This window comes from Passer domesticus, chromosome Z (assembly GCF_036417665.1).
Source record: "Passer domesticus isolate bPasDom1 chromosome Z, bPasDom1.hap1, whole genome shotgun sequence".
NCBI classification, from domain to species: Eukaryota; Metazoa; Chordata; class Aves; order Passeriformes; family Passeridae; genus Passer; species Passer domesticus.
The window spans coordinates 33,799,222-33,812,752 of record NC_087512.1 but is presented as its reverse complement, the minus strand read 5'-3'; the positions used below and the strand labels follow the sequence as shown (position 1 = coordinate 33,812,752).

The following is a 13,531-nucleotide window of genomic DNA, read 5'->3' as shown; positions in this document are numbered from 1 at the left end:
CACACATCCCTATATAATTTATAGATTATATACATGCATGACTACTTTAAAATAAAAATTTAAAAATGGATGAAATAAAGAAAAATTAAGTACTTTATTTTAATGGTACAAGATGTACTTTCTTCCTGCACCCCAGTATATTATCTTGTGCCCACAACACTTTGGAGGCCACCAGACTAGACTGCTGAGGGGTGACAGAAATTTTGTATAGGACTGGTTACTTTAATCTCATCTGAATGGGGCCTAATGTAAATTATACTTTCATGCAGAAGCAGCACCTTCTCCCTCATTTTTTTTTCCTCCAGTCTTTACTATGTAGCAATTTACAGAGCTGTTACAAGCAGACTGTATCTATTGCCTCTGCAGCTCATACTGTCCCCAGTGCTGGCAATTAGCAATCATAGTCTTAATTAGCTTGACCCACCTGAATATTTTGCTACTAATAAATCAATTAATTCAAATCACACGGAGGAACTTCTGTGTAGTACCACAGCCTAATCACTACTGGTCATCCTTGTATATGACTGTTTTATGTGCTAGAAAAACTTAGCATCCAGGCTGAATTTGTATTCTCCACTGATAGGCAGCCTGTCAAGCAAGTGTGGAGTGTGGTTAGTATTTTTAATGTATATAGGGATTTGGCAAAAGCCTCAGCAGAGTGCAAAGGAGAAACATGGGATGTGAGCTACAAACACTTTGGCACACTGAATCGGATAATCTTTACTTCTCCCTAAATTCCTGAATTGTGTGGATACTGCTCATTTGAGGTCTCAGTTTACTCAGGAGCCTCCGTTACTATGCTAGATACTAGTTTTTTGATATAAGAAACAGAAGCTTCTAACAGGGTATTTTTGTGATTGGGATCTCTGAGAATTTTTTTCCCCCTAGAAATACCTGCTCACTTGGGGACTATTAAAGTGCATGATCTCGCACTTATATCCAAAGATGTCCCCTTTCTGTTTTCTTTCAGGAAAGCAATTGCCTTACTCTTTCTTTATTCACCTTTCTTAGCTAGTATCAAGAGGAAACAGTCAAAAAATACACTGTAACTAAAGACATTTTACTCTCTGGCCTTTTCTTCTTAAGCACAGCTATGTTTTTTGCAGTTGGCCTCATGTCAGTCATGCAGAGTTCTGAGAAATGTGCTTTTTCTGTCATCATCATTGTCTTCCTTGTCTTTTCCTCTCACATAAGCAGTCTGAATGTCACTTAGCCCATGAGTCCAGTGAGATTTTCACTAAACTCACTTTTTCACCCCAAAAAGGAAGACTTTTCCCTTCTATATTGACATACCTTCACTTCCAGAAAAAAAAAAAATGCAATATTGCTGGAAAGTGTGGAAAGACATGAAGGATACAGCAACTGTGGAACAGTTGAGCTGTCGGTCACAGGTACATATGCTCACAGTGAGAAATTTTCACCACTCTGTGAAAACCTTGAGCAAGTACCCAAGAAGAATCCTTGTTTCCATTTTCTTACTACTTTGACTAGATACTAACCAGCCTGAAGGTATATAGAAAAATAGTATGTTCAAGGAGGTGGAAGAAAGAGGACACAAAGATTAACCAGGAGGTCAGAGGCTTATCAAGACTAAGCCTTTTAGCCAAGGACATAGCAGTCCACAGGAATTTGACTTTCTGAGGAGTAGAATCAGCACTATTTTGAGAAGAAAAAGCCTGATATTTTATGTCCTTGCAGCTTTGTTTCTCGTAATGCTGCACTGACATTTGACAGGTTTCTAACAAGTGAATAACCTCATCAATAAGCATAATACTTTTCAACTTCAGAAGTGATGGAATGACCTTTTATAAAATAAGCAATACTTTCAACTCCTGCCTTTCATAGGCAGTATGAAAGAATACAGAACAAATTCCACAGGCTTCTCTACCTATCTTCTAGGGTCCCCTCTCACGCTGCTTACTCTCTGACTCTCAGTTGATCTCTGCAGGCCTAAGCTTTTTTTTCTCTGGTGCCCTCTGCATTACTTAAGTATTTGTGTTTGTGGCAGCTCTTTGGTCTCTTCATATTATTTTTCCTCTGATATTTAGTGAGTACATAACTTCTGTGAATATAGCTTCTTTGAAACATAGACTAAAAATTTCTAGGACTTCTAGCAGACTAAATGTTTCACCACGTGTATTCTCCTCCAAATATCTTCCATAATCAGTGACCCTACAAGTAATCCTGACATAATCTTTTTTTCTGCTAGTCAGTCTCTCAGCAGTTAACTAAATACCTCTTTCTTCTCTCTGTCTCCTGTCCATCTGTTCCATGTAACAACATCTGCCTTATTCCTGATGGATTTCTCTTCTCGTCTTCATCCCCTTTGAAATTTGTCATGTTGCTTCAGATTTGCTGGTTTCTATCAATATTTCTCTAACCAATTGTAATCTGCTACCTTGCAGATTTTCCCCTATGGTTGAACACCTTTATACTCAAATTGTTCACCTGCCTTGATGAATCAGTGGCTTCTCTGAGTACTAGGGAGGGAGGGAGGGAGGGAGGGAGGGAGGGAGGGAGGAAGGAAGGAAGTGGCGGAAGGAAGTGGCGGAAGGAAGTGGCGGAAGGAAGTGGCGGAAGGAAGTGGCGGAAGGAAGGAAGTGGCGGAAGGAAGTGGCGGAAGGAAGTGGCGGAAGGAAGTGGCGGAAGGAAGTGGCGGAAGGAAGGAAGGAAGGAAGGAAGGAAGGAAGGAAGGAAGGAAGGAAGGAAGGAAGGAAGGAAGGAAGGAAGGAAGGAAGGAAGGAAGGAAGGAAGGAAGGAAGGAAGGAAGGAAGGAAGGAAGGAAGGAAGGAAGGAAGGAAGGAAGGAAGGAAGGAAGGAAGGAAGGAAGGAAGGAAGGAAGGAAGGAAGGAAGGAAGGAAGGAAGGAAGGAAGGAAGGAAGGAAGGAAGGAAGGAAGGAAGGAAGGAAGGAAGGAAGGACAATAATTAGGCAGGAGGTTGTCAGAAAACTTTCTGTTGTTCCAAAGTCTTTTGGTCAATGGTCATACTCTGAAGTAATAGAAAGTAAATGGACCTAGAGTAGATAGCAAATTGATTGGGAAGCTTTTTTGCTCCCAAACTCTAGAAAGGCAAATGATTTGCTGTTTTGATTTAAATAGAGATTTTTTTTGCATTCTTTTTAGAGAAGACAGAAAAGCATCCACACAGAAAATGAGAAACTATCTTAGACATCATGGCCATTACCATAGCATTTTATTTTACTACATGATGCAACTCGTAGCATTGTACATGCCAGTTTGTCAATGCAAAATAATTCAATTGCTATTGCCTAGTATCTATGTTGTATTTAATATACTTTTTGATAGTGTTAAAATCTTAAGGGAAATATTTCTTCAACGTACAGAACTAAGTGCAAATGAAATTTAAAAGCATCAAAGATTGGCTTGGAAGAAAACGTAAAAAAGATGTTTGAGGGCAAACAAATAAGATTACAGGGAAAGACAAGATATACTGTAAAAAGCCTCGGTAGAAGATTTGAAATACAGTTGGATAAATGCCTCAAACGAGGACAGAAAATGTGTAAGTTGAATTGTGGAAAAGGATTAAGTTACTATGAGAGAAGTAAAGTGATCAAATTTTTACTTCTACTTGGAAAATTACATGAAAAATAAAGGTAGGAAGAAGCAAAAGAGACTGTACATCCACCTGTGTTCTCTATTGATGTTTACTTTCCCTGCAAGCTCTTATACTTCCTTATATGCCCTACACATTAGATTTATTTTCCTTTATCACTAGAATGATTAGTTTGCATTGCATCCTAATCTCCTTTTGCCTGCCTTTGCTGTGGAGATATATATATATATATATATATATATATATATATATATATATAAATATCCATTAAATGGATTCTGTACACTGAGTTTTTCCTTACTCTTCTCACTATTGCATCTCAGCAGTGTCTTTGCTATGTAATTTGTGTCTTTACTGTGCCCCTCCTAACAGCAGAAGTGTGTACATTGGAGTGTATTTCTAGAATTTTTTAAAAATTTGTCATCCTGTATTTTAACAGATGTAACAAATACAGGAAATATACCTCATATTTGAAGGAGAAACCATTAAGATTTTCACAGAATTCCAAAATCCCAAGAAAGCTTGGTATTTTGTACAGAGAAAAAATTTTTGTTTTTGTCAAAAGCTTATATGTTCCAGTGGAGTATTTGTAATGATCACTGTCTTAATCTCAGAACTTTAGCTGACTATACATGTCTCTATGCCTGTAAGTTGGAAACTTTTAATACCCATTTGGCACAAGTGGAATGGAACTACAAAGAGCTACATCGGCTTAGGTCACACAAAAAGAGTAGGCAAACAAAATTGAACCAAATTTTCTCAAGAACCCCTGAGGTGCCCCAAAAGACATTACTCCTCTAGAGTAACTGCTTCTAGTATTTTCAGATTTGTATCTCTAGTAGTAAAATAAATATTTTTCAATATGTAAAAACGAGTGCCATCTTGAGAATAATTTTTGTTGATACAAAGAATTTATAATATATGTTAACTTGATGGTATCTTTGATCCATACAGAAGACATACTTCCTACTAATAAAAGGCATTCCAAAGTAAGAAGCATATTTGCTAATGTTATATATGTTATATAAATTATGTGGAAAATGAATGTAGTAATTTATATATTTCCATGTTTCTTTTCTTTAGTCTAAATACTCTATTTTTTTCCTTATTTTTCACTTATGGAAGAACTTGTATCTCAGAATAGATGGGAGGAGAGAGAAAGATATATGGCTTGAGGATTATAAGAGAAGTTGTACTCAATATTATTAGTCTTTGGAGATTATTCCACCTAACATAGCAAGAGAAGTGGAGGAGTTTGAGAATACAGCTATCTATGGTGACTGGAAAAGCAGAAGGCAAGGAAATCATGAGGAAATGACTCAACTAGAACCAGGAGAGGAAGCACATCATTAAATAAGTCACTGGGAAGCACTAGATCAGTATTGGAAGCAAAATACATTGGGACAAACAATTCTGAGCAATTCCACATACTCACCAAGGAAACTTCAGAAGGATGAAACCAAATACCTGAGTCATTTAAGCTGTCTAGAAGGACAGCTGTCAGTGCTACTAAGTATTGAGAGTTCAATGATTGGTATACACAGGTGTTCTTTGAACACCAATATACTTTTATATACTTTTGATGGTTGATCAACCACTTTTTGTGGTTGATCTACGAAGAATAATGTAAACTGCAGTATGAAATAATATTAAATAATATCAACATCAACTTTCCTGAAGTGCCTGAAAAGTAAACTACGTCCTGAGATGGACAACTAGTTCGTTCTAAGAGAAATGAAAGCAGGTACTTTAATTCACTTTTCAAAAAAATGTTGAACATTATCAGTTTCCACTTTTCTGACCTTCTAGCAATGTTATTTAAGGAAACCAAAGACAAAATTTATTTTAATATACCACAAAAACTAAGATGGTCAAAATATGTAGCAAATGTCTGCAATTTGTTTAAAACATAGACATTGACTTGGTTGGAATTTCAATGTAGTGCCTTACACTAAAGAACCATACACTAAAGATTTTGTGGAAATCAAAGAAAATATGCCTATTTGCCTTAAGTAACAATAAAAACAACAATGACATTGTTTTCAATCTTGCTGTTTATCCCACCTATACTACATTGCCTAAACAGCAGGAAGAATAGATAATAATTGGGCATTCTCTACCCTTGGTGGAGGATTGTTTTTTCAAGCACACACCCAAGACTTTACCCAAAATTGTGAAAAAAATAAAAGAGACTCATAATCTAGGCTGTCCAAAGTAAACTCTTCAGGATCAGTAATAGCAGCTGTATGTCTCTTTAATCATAAATATTTTCCTTCCTAGCTCTCAGCATGAAAACCTGACTGCCAGTTGAACTGATTTTAATGACAAATGATTGAGGGAAGTTCTTGAGATACAGGAACACCACTACCAATTACAAAGTATGCCCATTCCTTGATGCCCTGGTGCTTGCGTTCTGCATTAAAATACAGGGTGAATTTATTTAATACTCTTGACCTACCTAAAAGATTTGTTCTACAGAACCAAGCTTCCCTTTTTGCAGAATTTGTTTGGGTTCCCTGCATGGCCTGAAAGCGTTTATTCTTGAGCCTCTCCATTACCAAATGATATTATCGCCAATTTTATGTACTAAGCAATTTTAAAAGTCAAATTCAGATACCTAGTACTGTTTGCATGAGACAAATTAATTTCATCTACTATACTTAAAAGCTTTGTAAGTGTTTGTATCTTTGGGTATCCTTTACCTTAAAGGTGTTTGATTCTGCTATTTGACTTTTATTCTTGTACATAAACACATTTCTGCAAACAAATAGTTTTCTATTCTTAACAGACAGTCCCTTAAGGTTCACAAATTTCTAATTTTTGTCTGTGATATAAAATGGACAGATCTCTAATTTTTACTGTAGTCACAATTAGCATATTGAAAGATTTACAACAAAACAAAACAATCATCCTGCTCTTAATTCAAAAATTATTGCTTCCTGAGGATATCGTAATTTAAAAAAAATCCCCAGTCTGGATATGACCTCAGTATCACATGTTACTTCTGGGCCAGCCAAGTATCTTTACTGTGGTTAGTGGTCTGCAAGACAGTGCAAAAGACTTCAATTTAATTCCCTGTTTTTACGTGCTTGACCAAACAGACAGCTATGTTTATGCCTATATAACAGCATTCATCAAAGACTCTCTGAAGATGCACAGCAAGAAAATGCAGAGCTGTTGCTGTTCTTAGGGCGATTTTACAAAGAAGGACACCATGTATGAAATATCAAGAAATTTGAAATAAATTTTTCAAGCTTGAGAATATGTCATTATGAGAGATCTAGATTTTATTAATGCTAAGTATTTCTACTAATTTTAAGTGAACCTACAACTCTGTGTCAACCCAAAGAGACCTTAGCAAAACTTGTTATCTTAGATAGGTCTTACAAGGTAGTTTTCAGAAAAGTCTTCAACCAGTCTTTGGCTTCCCAGTGTATCTCCAGTGTGTTCTATTGGCAAGGTTCTGGTCAAACATGAATTAATAAGATATTTATGATAGAAGCTAATTTTGCACAGAAGTACTGGACTATCTATAATGGGTTTCAAGAGTCATATAAAAGCATTATCAGCGGGTTTTTTTCTGTCCTATTTGATAATGTCTGTACTGTTTTTGTAACTGGGCTGACAATCTTTGGATCAGCAGAGTCACAACTACTTGGCCCAGCTGTCTTGAAACACGTCACGGAACAGGGGAATTTTGATAATCATGAAGTTGATCATAATTTCAGTAATGACTTTGGTAACAGAGCATATATTGTATAATCTTTATAAACTGAAAGAGGCTAAGAAAGGTTTGTTTCAAGGTTGGGGGCAAAGAACAACAGAATAAGGTAAAAATAATTAAAATTAAAGGCTACCTTCTTGGACATTTATCACAGTATTACGGATGGAGTTATCAAGTTAGAGTGGAACATAAACTGAATAGATCAGTATGACATTAAAAGGCAAATGCAATTTTGAGCTGCATTATCAAGACTATTCTATATCATATACAACAGGTAATTACTCTATTGTCTATGGAAGCTTCAGCTAGAGCATTACTTGCAAATCAGACCAATGAACTTGCTGGTATGTATGGTAAATTGAGTAGTATAAGTAGATTAATGGAAAAGTAACAAGAGTGCAAATAATTTTCAGAAATATAGGATAAGAAATGTTTGAAGGAAAAGGCGTTGTTCGGTGGAAGAGAGGAAAAAGAAGAGAAGTCTTCCAGTGTTCAAAATTCTGCTATGAAGTATGCCTGGGACAGGAAAAGAAGGAATCAGCTTGTTTAGAAGGAAAAGTATTTTGTTTAGCTATTAAGAAAAACTAATACTAAAGGCAGTGAAGTACTGGAGTAGTCCATTTACGAAGGGTATAGTGGGATTTTTTATGGAATTTCAAAACAACATGTCATAGAGATGTTCTATACATAACAATGTTGTCTCAAAATAGATTACAAGTCCTGGGATTTGTAACAAATCAAAAAATCTGCTATTACATTAATTCAAGGTGACATACATACTATACAGATCTAGTTTAAAGGGAAGTAACATATTTCTGTTCGTCAGACAGGCATGATTTTGAGTGGTTTGTTTCTCCTGCTCACCACCACAATACTTGCTTTTCATCTACAAGATGTGATACCAGTAAGCTATATATATTTTATATTAATGAATTTACTTTTCCTGGTATAAGTAAATAAATTTAGAGCCTATATTATTGGACTGGCCTTTATAGTAATAAAATAACAATTAAAGGTTGAATGTTAGATTGTTTTGAATAAGACAAAGAGAGAGTTAAGTATTTTAAGAGCCAGAAGTTGCTCGTTATGTGAGTCTTTTTTTTGCTGGTCCTTTGTTGCAAAATGAGTCTTTGAGCTAGTTGCATTTTCTATTGTAGTCTGGAAAAATATATCTAGTGGTATATTTCTACACAGATTTCCTGATTAAATGCCTCCTAAAACTATACATGGAGGACCAGATGTCTATGTCTTTTCTCTGCATAAATGGGGCACTCCAATTAACGATCATCCTTCCTTTCAGATATAGCATATTAACTCTAATTTTAAAGCAATTGTTTAAATTCTATCAACATCTCTTATAAAGCACTAAGCAACGCTTTCATGTATGTGTGTGTTTGTGGCTGGTCTGTAAAAGCAATAAAGTCACAGAAGAAGCTGAAGAAGTTACAAGGATGTAATTTTTTATCTTTTAAGAGAAATACATAAATTGCATTAGAAGAGCCTAGACTATGCAGTTTCCTTCTAAAAATCTGAATTGGACTGTATTTCAACCATTCTTTAAACTTCTAGGGAGAAGAAAAAAAAAAGAGAGAGAAGAAAACATATTGAAACCTTCAGCTGTCTTACATTATTAAAGACTGGAAAAGTAGATAGCAACCATGTTATGGGAGGCACTGACAATAATGCTTGGACTCATATACTTTGAGCACCATCAAGACCCACAAGATTGTATCTGCTATGCTATCTGAAGACTCTGCTAATTAATTGTGATTAGGAGTAGCAAACCTGATATTTTAACTATTTTTTTTTTTTGCTAGACATATCACTGAACAGAAGATGCCAAAGAACTGCTAACTTTCTAAGAGTTGTTGTCATAGCTCTTATGTCACAGCTTGTGGTAGTTCTTCAGTAGCAATGTATTTGCTACCAGTGGAATAACAATTAATTTGCAGTAACAGGTCAGCCAGAAGAAACTTAACCAAAGTGATCTGTGAAACAATGTTGTCTCCTTGGCTTGGGACAGGTTGTAGAACTGCTTAAAATTTAAAATTTATACTGTCTAGATCACAAAGGTAAACAGAGTACTGATAATCTTTTTTATTTATGTGTATCCAACATGAAATGACTTTTGCTTGTACACAGTGTATTCATTTACAGAAGTCATAGAGAATACATGCACGTGAAAGCTTTTCAGGTACACCAAGAAGTCAGAAACAAGAGAATTAAAATAAACTGTTCAGTGTATAAAGCATAATTTAACAAAGAAAAGCTCAGCTGCTACAGACTCAATGTCAAACTTTAAGAATAGAAAGAAGACAAATAGAATTTGTTTTATCCTTAGAGCCAATGTCCTCTTCATCTCTAGCTCTACCCTGAACGGAGGTATTTCTTAATAGCACTGATAGGGTGAATTACACAAATGCAATTAACTTTTATAATAGCAAGTCACATTTTTTATATCCTTGAAATCAAATACAATGAAAGACTCTTGTGCCCTGCATAATTAATTTAAACTCACAAACTACAAGTTACCAATGCTGAAAAACCCACATTTTAAGTTTAAACTGGCACTAAAATACTTTGAGGGTTCAAAAAGAATAATTTAGACAACCATTCACTATTTCCCTTATTTTCCTTGTCCATCCATACATGCATGGAAAAAATTCCTCTAATTTCACACACACACACACACACACACACACACACACACACACACACACACACACACACACACTGGTGGAGCAACAAATTTGGAGAAATTGGTTCAAGGTCAAAGACCAATACTTTGGATGTGAAATCAAACTAACTGTAAGTGGGGCAGTTAATAAAAAAGGAAATTCAGAATTCTATCTGGATAGCACTGTCAATTGCAAACAGTATTTGGCTTACGATCAAGTGATAGAAGTGCATGGATAAAAAAGTACTTTAAAAAGGAAACCAGTTTTTGAACACAATATTTTTAATTTCCTATTTTCTCCAGGTTCCTAAGATTTAAAGTAAAGCCAATTGCAAAGTCTACACATTCTTCATGGAATTGTACCTCAACAAAATGAGCAAATACACGAAGTCTATTAGATATCCCCAACAAAGTGTTTATAATAAAAGAAGTGAGAGTACCGGGTATTCTACCTAGATCTTTGGATGTGAGAGTTACAATCAAGCCCAAGTTCAAATAAGACCTATTAAGTATCTGCTATTAGAGTAGTCCACTGCTAGAAGAGGTCAAAATCTAAAAGTTAAGTCTTTCATAAGAAGACAAGGATCAAGCTGTCCATTCTTCTGCCTTCTTTTCTTTCTCTTGACATGAAGATCAAATGTATTGTAAATGTCTGAAGCAATGATTAAAAAATAAAAATAAAACAGAATAGAGGAGTTATGATGGATGAGAAATCTTTATGCCACATTACTTAAAGCTTTAATGCTCTGTACTATATTCAGCTTAGGTTGCCACATCCATATTAAGCCACCATTTAAGCAAGGTGTGAATGGCATAAAAATTATTTTTCTAAAAGTAGGGAAGTCTTAGCAGTAATCTTTCAATACTAGACATGAAAGATTTTGTGATTTGCCCTGCCATACAATATTTGACATTTCTGTTGTTTTTAAGTTACTGAGCCACCAGTCACTATTAGTTCTGACTGGGGCATTTTATTTGTTAAAACTAATTTATGAGATCACGCTAAGCGCAAAAATACTCACTGTAAGGTACCAGGATGAAATAAGTAAAATCCCATAAACAATTAGATTTCAAGACAAAAGCAGTAAACTAGATAAGAAAAAAAAGAGGGACTTTCCCATCGTGCACACAACTCACTCTCCAAGGCAATAATTTTTGACTGGTGTAATATAAGCAAAATAAATGGTAAAACACTAAGAGAACTGAAAAACACTGAGATTCACTTGGGAAAAATACTCTCAAGTGTTATATGAGATAAGCTGAAACATTCCAGAATGCATATAGAACACTACGTGTGGTCTCTGACTAGCAATTACTAAGTTATAGAAAACAATTTTGATGGACAAAGATTGGAAGTGACAACAGAGAAAGAACAAACTTCAATCTAGAGAGCTCTTAAATGTAAACATATGTATTCTTATTGGAGAAAGAATGATAGAACTACCAAATAGATCCAAAACATTTATTTTTACTTTTTTTACTACTATAAGCGATTTGCTGAAACTTACTACACGATATTCCTTTCATCTCTACAGTTGAATAGTTTTGTTTCTTTCCTTATGTTTAAAATCTTCTAGCGTCCCTTACAAAAACTGCTGTAGAACTACAAAATAATATCTATATCTATTGCTTTTAATATATATTCTTTCAGCTGAGCTCACAGAGTCCTGGAAGCACATTTGTCTTAAAGCAAAACTGCTAATGTTTTGGGGAAAGTTTAGGATAAATCAAACTGTGGCAGCAATCTCCAAAAAAGTGTTAGAAAATATTTGGTACAGAGGATGTGGTGCAAAAAGAAAAAAAGATGGCTATGTTGCAGACAACGTTTTCTTCATTCCCCAAAATCACCATTATGACTGGGAGGACTTAACAACATTAAAGTGCTGGAAAAGTTTTGAATAGTCTTTGATATTTAAGTGCAAGAGGCAAAGAAAACATTACTAGCTATTCTTACTTCACTTCTTCCATGACAAAAATACGTTTTGACTCAAAACACTACAGTATCAATATGCTTATTTGACATAATTTCATGAGTTTAACACTGAATTTTGAAAGCTGGCTAGAATGGGTTAGAAAGTTATATGTTCAGAAGTTAAGAAATGCTATCATTACAAGGGTGTACACAATATTACTTCAGCCCTTTCATGTGATGAGTATACAGCATCTGAAATTGTATGCTCGTGTACTGTTTTCTTCCTGAACATGTGTCTCTATCACGTACAGAGAAACTATGACATTCTCTAAACAGACTGCCTATATAATGAATGGAGCTTCTTTCCTAATATTCACACTTAATTTACTGCTAAAATTTTAAGGTATGAGAACTATGGCTGAAGCAGATGAAGCAGTTAAACTTCATCCTGGAGACCTAGATTCTACTCCTGTCTCTAAGCTCCTGTGTGACCCTGTGAAACTGACTTTAAACCAAATGCTTACAGTTAGTCACTAGTTTTCCACATCTTGTCTCAGACTGCTGTGGATCAGAGCTATGTTTAGGTGAACCCCTTCAGAAGCAGCATCCTTGATATTCTGCCAATATAAGGTCAAACTTCAAATTCCATCAGGAAATTACAGTTTGACTGTAATTTGGCATTGGTCCAAAATATTGATGGAATGGATTGTTTGCCCCAGTACAAATTGTGGATTACAGAAAACAGGTCTCATTTTCAGGACTGGGAATAATTTCTCTGTTGGGGATTTTTTCTACCAGTAAATTCTTTTTTCATTTACATTTCAATTATACCATTCTCTAGAAGTGTTCTGTCCTACCTTGTCACCCATCAGAATATGGGAGATTTCAGTTTGGTACCTTTCAGGACTGGTGCCTTATGTCCCACCTCACCTCTCTTTGCTCTGTGAGAAAATCCTCTGGACCACACCTCACACCTCCAGGTCTGCAAAATGGACAAGATTCAAAGGAAGCATAAATTCCTTCTGTGGGAAATATGATCAAGACACCAGAGCAATACCACACTCTGGAGCCATCACAATCTGGATGAATTACGGTTCCATTCTTCTCAAGTTGCAGTTACTACTCAGACTCTAATAGCTTGGTGCTCCAATCTGTGAAAAACAAAAACAACAAACTAACAAAGAAAAACCCCAAAAGCAAAAAAACCAAACCAACCAAAAGAAAAAGCTCTCCCCAAACCCAAAAGACTCCCCAAAACCCAAAGAAACAAACACAAAAAACCCTGAAGAAAATTATTTTACTTTCTAGCTTTCACACTAATGAATCTCAAACAAGGAGTACTACTATTTCTTTATGGTGGTCATATCTGGTTTTAAAGGAAAATTACAGTGAGAAAGACTTGCTGTCTTTATATCTCTGTTGATGAGGCTGAAATTGTTAAAGACACTATTTTCTTCATTAAAAATATCATTAGACTAAGAAGCAAAGCAAAGTTTATGCCTTGCACTTACTCTTTGAAACCTTGCATTTAATATTCAAAATGTAAGGTAATTGCACACGTTGAGAGGTCATAAGACAGTCCTGTGACACACCATGAGTCTGTACGCTATCTTTTGACACTGAACTGCAAGTAAAGATCTGTTG

At 35.4% G+C, this 13,531-nt stretch overlaps 1 long non-coding RNA gene across 9 annotated transcripts in view; it reads right to left on the bottom strand.

Annotated features, from left to right (window-relative positions):
• The window catches only part of LOC135289576 (uncharacterized), a 42,083-nt gene that overhangs the window by 25,195 nt on the left and 3,357 nt on the right, over window positions 1–13,531 (bottom strand). For 7 of the 9 annotated variants that reach the window (XR_010352321.1, XR_010352320.1, XR_010352323.1 and 4 more), the window contains one exon: window positions 12,818–13,038. This is a non-coding gene — a long non-coding RNA (uncharacterized LOC135289576). Of the gene's footprint in view, window positions 1–9,380; window positions 13,039–13,531 lie in introns of those variants that run through there. The other 2 variants (XR_010352327.1, XR_010352322.1) reach the window with 2 other exon arrangements.